Source organism: Siphateles boraxobius, unplaced genomic scaffold (assembly GCF_051911475.1).
Source record: "Siphateles boraxobius isolate OS27281-9 unplaced genomic scaffold, OSU_SipBor_1 6, whole genome shotgun sequence".
NCBI classification, from domain to species: domain Eukaryota; kingdom Metazoa; phylum Chordata; class Actinopteri; order Cypriniformes; family Leuciscidae; genus Siphateles; species Siphateles boraxobius.
The window spans coordinates 11,278,600-11,287,227 of record NW_027509186.1 but is presented as its reverse complement, the minus strand read 5'-3'; the positions used below and the strand labels follow the sequence as shown (position 1 = coordinate 11,287,227).

General features: G+C 35.1%; 1 long non-coding RNA gene across 1 annotated transcript; it reads left to right on the top strand.

The window, feature by feature from the left end:
* The first annotated feature begins 5,095 nt into the window (after window positions 1–5,095).
* LOC143715851 (uncharacterized) lies at window positions 5,096–8,055 on the top strand. The gene is made up of 2 exons (XR_013195904.1): window positions 5,096–5,212; window positions 5,674–8,055. It is a non-coding gene; the product is annotated as an uncharacterized LOC143715851 (long non-coding RNA).
* The last annotated feature ends 573 nt before the right edge of the window (window positions 8,056–8,628 follow it).

Below are 8,628 nucleotides of genomic sequence, written 5' to 3'. Positions count from 1 at the left end.
TGTGAATTTTCAGTTTACATGTAGTACATTTCTACAGAAATAAATGTACTGTATAAATACAAATGTTTGTTCTCTTTTTGTGTACTACAGTTTTGACTTTTTCCAGTAAAATTGTACCTACTGTCTGATTCTGTATCTAAAAAGCTTGGTGTGAGACACAAGAGCATTCAGCTAGACAAAACTCATATTCTTGTATAGTATAAATCAGCGAGTGTCAACAAAAAAGTAGAAAAAACATGACATTTGTATGTCAAATTTCCAAAATATTTTGACCAATGTATGTGGCTCACATGATAAACACACTTTTTATTTTGGTGGCATTGGCCAATTTACTGACGCATTAACAAGGTTTTGAAGCATGAACTGTGAGTTTTTATCATATACCAGGTACAATTTTAAATCTGATCTCTTAAAGAAGTAATTGCATAGATGTAGTCAATATTCCAGTACATCAGAGGTTGAAATCCTGTCGTGCTGAAATTAATCATTTGGTCACTCCAACGATTATTAGAGGCACCGGATTCTGAAAGATTAATTGACAGCTGATGCCGAGCAGGTGGAGTGATAATAGAGGTCACTTTGCACATTTATCCAGCACAGAACAAATTATGTAGTAATTAATCTCTACTGGGATTGGATAGGCCTTTGGAATAGATTAGTGGGACGATTAAAATGCTCGTCTTTAGGAGTGGTACATGAGGGACGGTCGTGTAAAACGGTGTGTTGGATTTCATTAACAAACTTTAACTTGAAGGGTACAACACCTTGCACTGAATCCCAGCATATGGCCAGGATTGTGAGTTTCCCGAGAGCCAACACATTTACTGTATTTCTCATTACGGAAGGTTGCACATTATACTTGAGAAATAGGAGCTTCAGAGAATTTTTGCCCAGCTGAATTTCACAAAACTTGTGCAGGTCAAGTTTGGTTTTAAGACTTTTAAAATGTTATATTTTAATAATTTTTTTTGCATGGTGGCATTATTTTAATGAAAATTAAGTATATATTCTCACTAAGTTTCACTACTGTAATCCGTTTGCACATTTTACTTCAGAATAATTATTATTTAGTGTTATTTCTTTTTTTCACAGACTCGCCTCTGTAATACTGTATTTTTACTATATATTTTTTCTTTTGATTTTGGGGTGAATATTAAGACGTATTCTTGAAAGGATTTGAGATTTATTCACATAAAATACAAAATGCAAACAATACAAGTATGGGCTGGAATGATAAGAAAATAAGTCTATAATTTGTACATTTATAGAAAATGAGCTGTTTAACAGGAACACTATATCTTAATATTTAAATGATTCTTCACCTTCATTAACGCCAGACTTTAAAAGGTCAAACTACAGCCAATTAAATGCCTTGATATGCCACATACCCTACTTTTACAGGAATTTTGAGATAATGTACCATAATTATTTTTATTATATACTTAATTAGAAGTTTATTTAAACAGCACAGCTATGCTGGAAACTCATTACCTATAGCAGTGGTCAATTACACGGTTAGGCAAATTTATGCAAAACTTGACCAATCAGAATCAAGTATTCCAGAGAGCCATCAACATTAAATGGATATATGAATATGGAAAAGTCCAGGCAGTCCACAGAATAGGAAACTGCTATCCCTGCTATCCCTCCATCTGCCATTGGTCGAAGAAAATAGACAGCCCCGCCTCAAGCTCATGACATTGGTCAGCAAACAAACAGAACAATGTTTTGATAGCACCACAGAGACAATGTGTTTATTGTTTGGGGAATCATCCTATGGGTGGCTTCCTTATAGGAAGCATATTCAGAAGATAAGATAAAATAAATTATTTAGAATGACAACTCATCACTTGAAGCTTCCTATGAGACAACTTCTGCTTTTTCTTCAAATTTCACATCCTAAAGAAGAGCTCAAATTCAATTTTTACCTAGTAGATTTCTCACTGGAATGCTCAGTTTGAGTCCTATAATCTTCATCGTGGAAGTCAGGGTCAAGGTTTCTCGTGGGTTTAATGCTCTTGCTCATATCTTGATAGGACAGCCCATTATTTAATTGGACAGTACTGAGCACTGTCATTTCATGTGTGCCCTTCTTCTAACCTCATCCCAATAATGAACCCCTAGCAACAAAGCCTGCAAAGACCTTCTGAATGGTGGGAGCCAGACAACACTTATTCTGATTTCATTCGTTTTGCTCCATATTGCGTAGACAGTTTCTTTGTGGCAGTTTCCTTCTTTGAAACTGTGGCCTTTAGAATAGAGATTATTTCTGACAATAAACCAAGAGACATCAAACACTAGTTCCTGTTGTTGTGCGAAGAGAGATACTGAATGGCCTATTAAACAGCTCATTGCTTTACTTTTATGGGCTACATTTTGAAGGGTTCGATTATGACTGAAATATGACTGGAAATCCGGGTAGGCAAAATTTATAATTGATGAATTGGCTTCCTTGTAACTAATTTGGAATTTGAATTGAGTTAGACAACAAAGCATGTTGAATTTTCTAAACAGCAACAGAACCGTCACATAACCCATAAATTTCTTCAGTCCAGAAAATAATTATGGCTCTTTATTCCCTGATATGTATAAAATATTTTTTTCTCAATAGATAATATTAGTGTTAATATTTTTTTCTATTAATCTAAATTTAATTTAATATTGTTAAACTGTTAACACAACCCTCAAAACAGACTTTAATTTGGCCATACAGCCTCATAAACAGTCCACAGTATTTTCATATCTTTATAAAAAAAAATATTAATATCAAAATTTGAAATGACAGATTAAATAAAATATTGAAATCAAATAACCTATTATTTATGTTTTTCAACTTAATTAAATTACAGTAAAACAAGTATATTAAATATCTTTCAAAATATATAAACCCTTCAAAAAACCCATATATAAGAAGAATAGGCTTGCTAACAGAACAGGTAAAATGAGTATCCGTTACAATTTACTGACATCAAGCTAAGCACATTAACTATTAACAGACGCTATGCAGCTAACAGAACATTCTCAGAACTTTTGGCAAGGTTAAGGTCAAAGTTGTGATCAAACATTATCCCAGTAATTCCAGAATGTTCATTCAGAGTTATCTGGTTTTTTTTTTTCTGTTTTAGTTGGATGCTCGAGTAATATTTTTTACTACTTGTTTCAGAATGTTTCAAGAATGTTCAAAAGTAACATCCCAGTTTGCAAAATGATAGCCAAAAATTGGATGTTCCCTTAACAGCCATATAACCAAGAAAAAACACTTTTACTGAATGTTTTTGAATATATCCAGAAAAGATTCAGTAATTATGATTACATAACTTAATGGGAACGTTAGCAAAATGTTTATAGAACATATTTTGTTAGCTAGGTAGCCACATATGTACCTTATGCTTTAGTGATCAGTTTCAGTTTATCACTTTATAAACGTATGTTTATCACATATTTGCATTGCAAATACATCACAAAAGGTTCAGCTCCAATCCCAAATAAACACACCTGAACCAGTTAATCAAAATCTTACTAAGCACACTATAACTTCCAGGCAGTGTGTTGAGGCAAGTTTGAGCTAAACTCAGCAGGACAGTGCCCCTCCAGGACCGAGTTTGGGCACCCCTGCCCTACACCCTTAAAAAGGTTAGGTAACTCTTTAGAATACAGTTCCTTCATTAATGAATAACTACACAGGAACAAATGAGTAACGCACTATTAACATTCTATCAACTAACAAGAAACTTTGATTAACAAATTAGTAAGTATAATAGCGCTCAGTCGAATGTTCACTATTAGCTAATCAGTAACTTCTATTTTGCATATCTTCACTGAAGACTACTAACAACAGGTTCATAATTAATATTAATAATGCATAATGTATAAAATAAGGTAATGGTAACCCATTAGTAATGAATCAAGTGTTACTACATCCTTCTAAAGGATAACATTTGGATCAGTATTCTAAAGTGAAAAACATGATGACTAATATTGACTGATGTCATTGTAAGCTTTTGAGGTTTTTGTAAGGTTTTGGCAACACAATCTCATGAAAGTGCATATCTATACCACAAATTTTATTTCTCGTGCCATTTATATGGCAAAAATGTTTTTTTGCGTGCATATGCTACCCACTGAAACCCCCTTGGGTGGGATTAGGGGTGGGGATTGCGTGCATACACGCCATAAAGTGCGTATCATATGCATGCAAAAACTATGTTTGCCGTATAAATGGCACGAGAAAATAACATTTGTGGAACATACGCACTTTAATGACTCGGGTGTAGATCTTTCTAAAGGAACAACTAATTATTTGGATCAGAATTTTAAAGTGAAGATCATAGTGATGTCTAAAGATGTCTGAATTCCATCTGAAGGAATTACTATTCAAAATCTTACAAAAATCTCAAAAGCTTACAATGACTTCAGTCAATATCATGTTTTTCACTTTAAAAATACTGATCCAAATTATTAGATCCTTTAGAAGGATGTAGTTACACTTGAGTTATTACTAGTGGGTTAGCGTTATCTTTACTATAAATTATGCATTATTCATGTTAATTATGAACCTTATAGTACTCTGGCCTTGGAGGTATGAAAAAAATTATAAGCTAATAGTGAACACATCCACCTGAGTGCTATTACTTACTAATTTGTTAATCAGAGTTTCTTGTTAGTTAATAGCAGTTACTAGAATGTTAATAGTGCGTTACTCATTTGTTCGTGTGAAGTTATTCATTAATGAAGGAACAGTTTTCTAATCCATGGAACCTTCCATCCAATTCTTTACAGCACAATAAAAAATATTCATTAGACAGTTAAAATGTTCTTTACGCTATGATTTTTTTTTTCTTTTAATAACTGTTCTCTGCAAGGTTCTTTTGAGAATCAAAAATGGTTCTTCTATGGCATCTCTGTGAAACCCCCCTTTTGGAACCGTATTTTAAAGAGTGTAGCCTATGCGTTATAAATGCGGGTGCATCAGTCAATTGCAGGGAAGGGACGTTTTTTGACAGCACATAGGCTACCCTTGTGTAACCCTGGATTGTCATCTGAACGTATATACAGTACGTCTGAATGAGGTTGATGGAGCGTTTGGATCCTCAAAGGCGATACGTCATTGCGAGCCTCAGTGATTGGCTGGATTCAGCTCCTTTTTCTCCACAATTTGCAACCACGAGCGGTCTTCGCCTCCGGAGCAGAGACATCCCTACAGTAGAGGCAGGTAAACTAACGGTTTCAATGTAGATCTTCGCATGTTCATGTGTCTGGTGAAGCTAGTTATTTCTTTTTCCTGCGTATGGGCTACTTTATGGTTTTCTTCAGACAGCATCTAATTGATGAACAGCCCTGCTTCTGCTGGCTGATCTGAAGGAATGCCGCAGTTGAGAAACGAATGCTGAAACAGATCTAAGCCTTTTGTAATTGTACAAAAATAGCTTTGCGAAAAGGGAATAGGCTATAGCGGCATTATTTGCGCACATACGCCGCAAAGTTATAGCGACCAGAGCGCGCGCGCCCTGTGCTAATGTGATCGCTTTTGTTCTTAAAGACATTCTGTGTGCGTCAAAGGTGTGGGTTTTGAAAGTGTTTGAAAGGACGATTTACCAACGTGACTAGAATTGTAACGCTAAAAACCCCACATGCTCTTTTCTAACCCTGGATTCCTCATTGGATCTATTTTAGGTGGACTCGTTTCCCCCCCAAGAGAAATGAATGCAATATAGCGCGCGCAGACGCAGGGGTGGACATTTCTTTTCGCTCTCATCTCAATTCTTCCCTGCAATACAGACACAGCCCGAACCGGACTAAATGAGTGCCCGGACCTTGGAGAGACTGGCACTTTCCATTCCCCACTGTGCCTTAAACGGAACCGCTCGGACCAACAATGGCACCTGCTTTGACCGGGTGGATCAGTTGTTCCAGGCGTTCTCATCCACCGTCGTGCTTTTCGTGCTCATCGCGATGATCATTGGGATAATAGCCGTGTCCATCACGACCTTTCACTTTCACAAAAGCAAGATGAAAAAGCGCAAGATACAGAAAGCCCAGGAGGAGTACGAGCGCGACAACCGTAGTCCCAAAGTGGGCAAAGGCAAACCGGTGGTCCGGCCGTGCATCATGGTGAGACCCCCCACGGCAGTGCGGAAAAGTGACCCAAACACGGAGGATCCTGGCGTGACAGAGGACATGGGACACTCGGGACAGGCGAAGGATGAGAACTTGTTGGAATCGGTCGCTGTGTCTTGATAACGCAGTGCCAGCTTCGGGAGGACACTGTAAATATCCTATGTATTCATATGATATTACCCACGGAATATATCGATTCTTTGTATAAGCATTACAGTTGATAAGTTTTCATCATATAGATCCCGGAGGAGTCTTTTAAAAAAAATCTATGAACAGTCTCAATGGAGAAAAGACTGTGCCGATTGTGGAAGTTCCTATCAATTAATTTGGAGCCAGTCCTAGTCGGATCAGATGAGAGTATTGAAAAAGATCCTATTGGATAAAATGAAATTAAAAAGCATTAATGGGTTAATCCAACTGGATTTCATTGAATGCAAATGGAATTTCTATCATAATTAGGAGTTACTTACAATGATATCAAACATAATACCCTCTAAGAATCAAAAAAGCTCCTACTGAATAAAATATTTGTATTTTATTTTATTTTTATTAATCAATAAAATCTTACTGGATTAAATGAATAGGCCTTATTAAAAGGATAAAATAAGAATCTTCTTAAAAACAAATATATATTTAAAAAAAACTTATCTAAAAGGATTTTACTGAATATTAATGGAATTTCTATCATAATTCAGACTGATATCAAACTGGGTTAAAAAGCAATCCTCAACAAATCAAAGAGGATTATATTAGATAAAAATGAAATTCCGGGGGAAAAGATATTGATCAGTCAAATCCAATAAAATCTTACTGAATACTTTTGGATTTCTAATAAAATTCAGAGCCATTCCTGTGTGGATCAAACAAAAACTCCTCTAAGAATCAAATTCAGTAGGATTTTACTCAGCACTGATGATTCGGAACCAAATCCAAACTGGATCAAATGTGAATCATCTAAGAAGGAAGGATGAACTGAGGTGCCTATTCTTTTCCCTAAGCCTCTTTTGGTTAACGTTTTTCAGAATTTTGGTTAATCCAGTAAGATTGTGTTTTATCCCGTAAGGATTGTCTACAAATTATGATAGACATGCCAATTTCTTTATTATATACAGGCCCAGCATCTGTACATGCAGATTGTCTCGTCCACTCTTCATATTGTCGTGACACCAAGATGAATCAATGTAAACATGGACAAATTATGGACCTATTGACAGTACTTCCAAAGTTTATTACTAAATATAGTGAAAGAATAGTTAGAGTTAAAGGGACGGCTCTCTTGTATAAAGTCTGTACAGACGCTAAAATAAGGACAGAGACAACGGTCTTATTCGTGTAGACTTTCAACACAACTTGCAACAATTTTTCTTTATTTTGGGGTTTTAGAAACCCTTTTAGGCAACATTGTTGTTTCTTTTGACAAATGGACTTTCTTAATTGGGATTTTCTTTTGTCTCAGTGGCTTTTTTCAAGATAGAAGCGCAATTCGTGCCATTCTGGCTTGGCATGAATAGGTTTAGTGTTTTAACCCCTTTATCCCCGAGACTGTTAATGTGCAATTGCTGCTGCTAGTGGTAGTGTAGCCTGTACTTGTTTTGTTCATGGCATTATATAATCATAGTAAAACTTATGTAACCTGAGGCATTTCAGTTTTGTGTTACAGCTCTGTATTAATGCTCTATTTTGCATTTTTGCTCTAGATTAATATAGCACTAATGATCGAGTATTATATATTTTTTTCATTCCTAACTAGTGTAACAATCAATAAGAAACAATAGAACATTTTAAAAGTCATTTTCTGTATTTCCTTGACGTTGTGTTGAACCGGAAATGGGAGTCATAGACCGAAATCAAGTATTGTAACAGATCGCAGTTTGAATCTTTGTTTTTAATTTTGTTCAATGCATACGATTTTGAATTACTAATAAAGTATTGTGCAAATGGGTGTCTCATTTTTTAATTCATTAGCATGAATCATCTTAGAATTATTAGAATTATTGCCCAAAAGCATCATAACTGAAGAAGTGCTAATTACAAAATTACATTTAAACTTTAACATTAAGGCTCTAATATGTATTAATATTCTATTTACTTTCTTTTAAATCCATAATTAAATTAAATGGAGTGATTAAAGTGTACCATTTATGCTAATTTAAAGGTTTCTAATTTTGTTTAGGTCTCTAGATGTATTATGGTAAAAAAATAATAATAATTTTCTCATAATAAATATTGCACATCTCCAATATTGCCATTCTCACAGTGTCTGAAAGGTTTCAATAAAAGATTTAGTCTCTCTAAATCCCTCCTTTATGAGAGAAAAATCTGTTCTGATTGGTCAGATGGCTCAGTCTGTTGGGATTGGTCAATCGCTTACAGTGAGTGTTTGAAACGAACTATCTATCTATCTATCTATCTATCTATCTATCTATCTATCTATCTATCTATCTATCTATCTATCTATCTATCTATCTATCTATCTATCTATCTATCTATCTGTAAGGCCTATAAATCTTC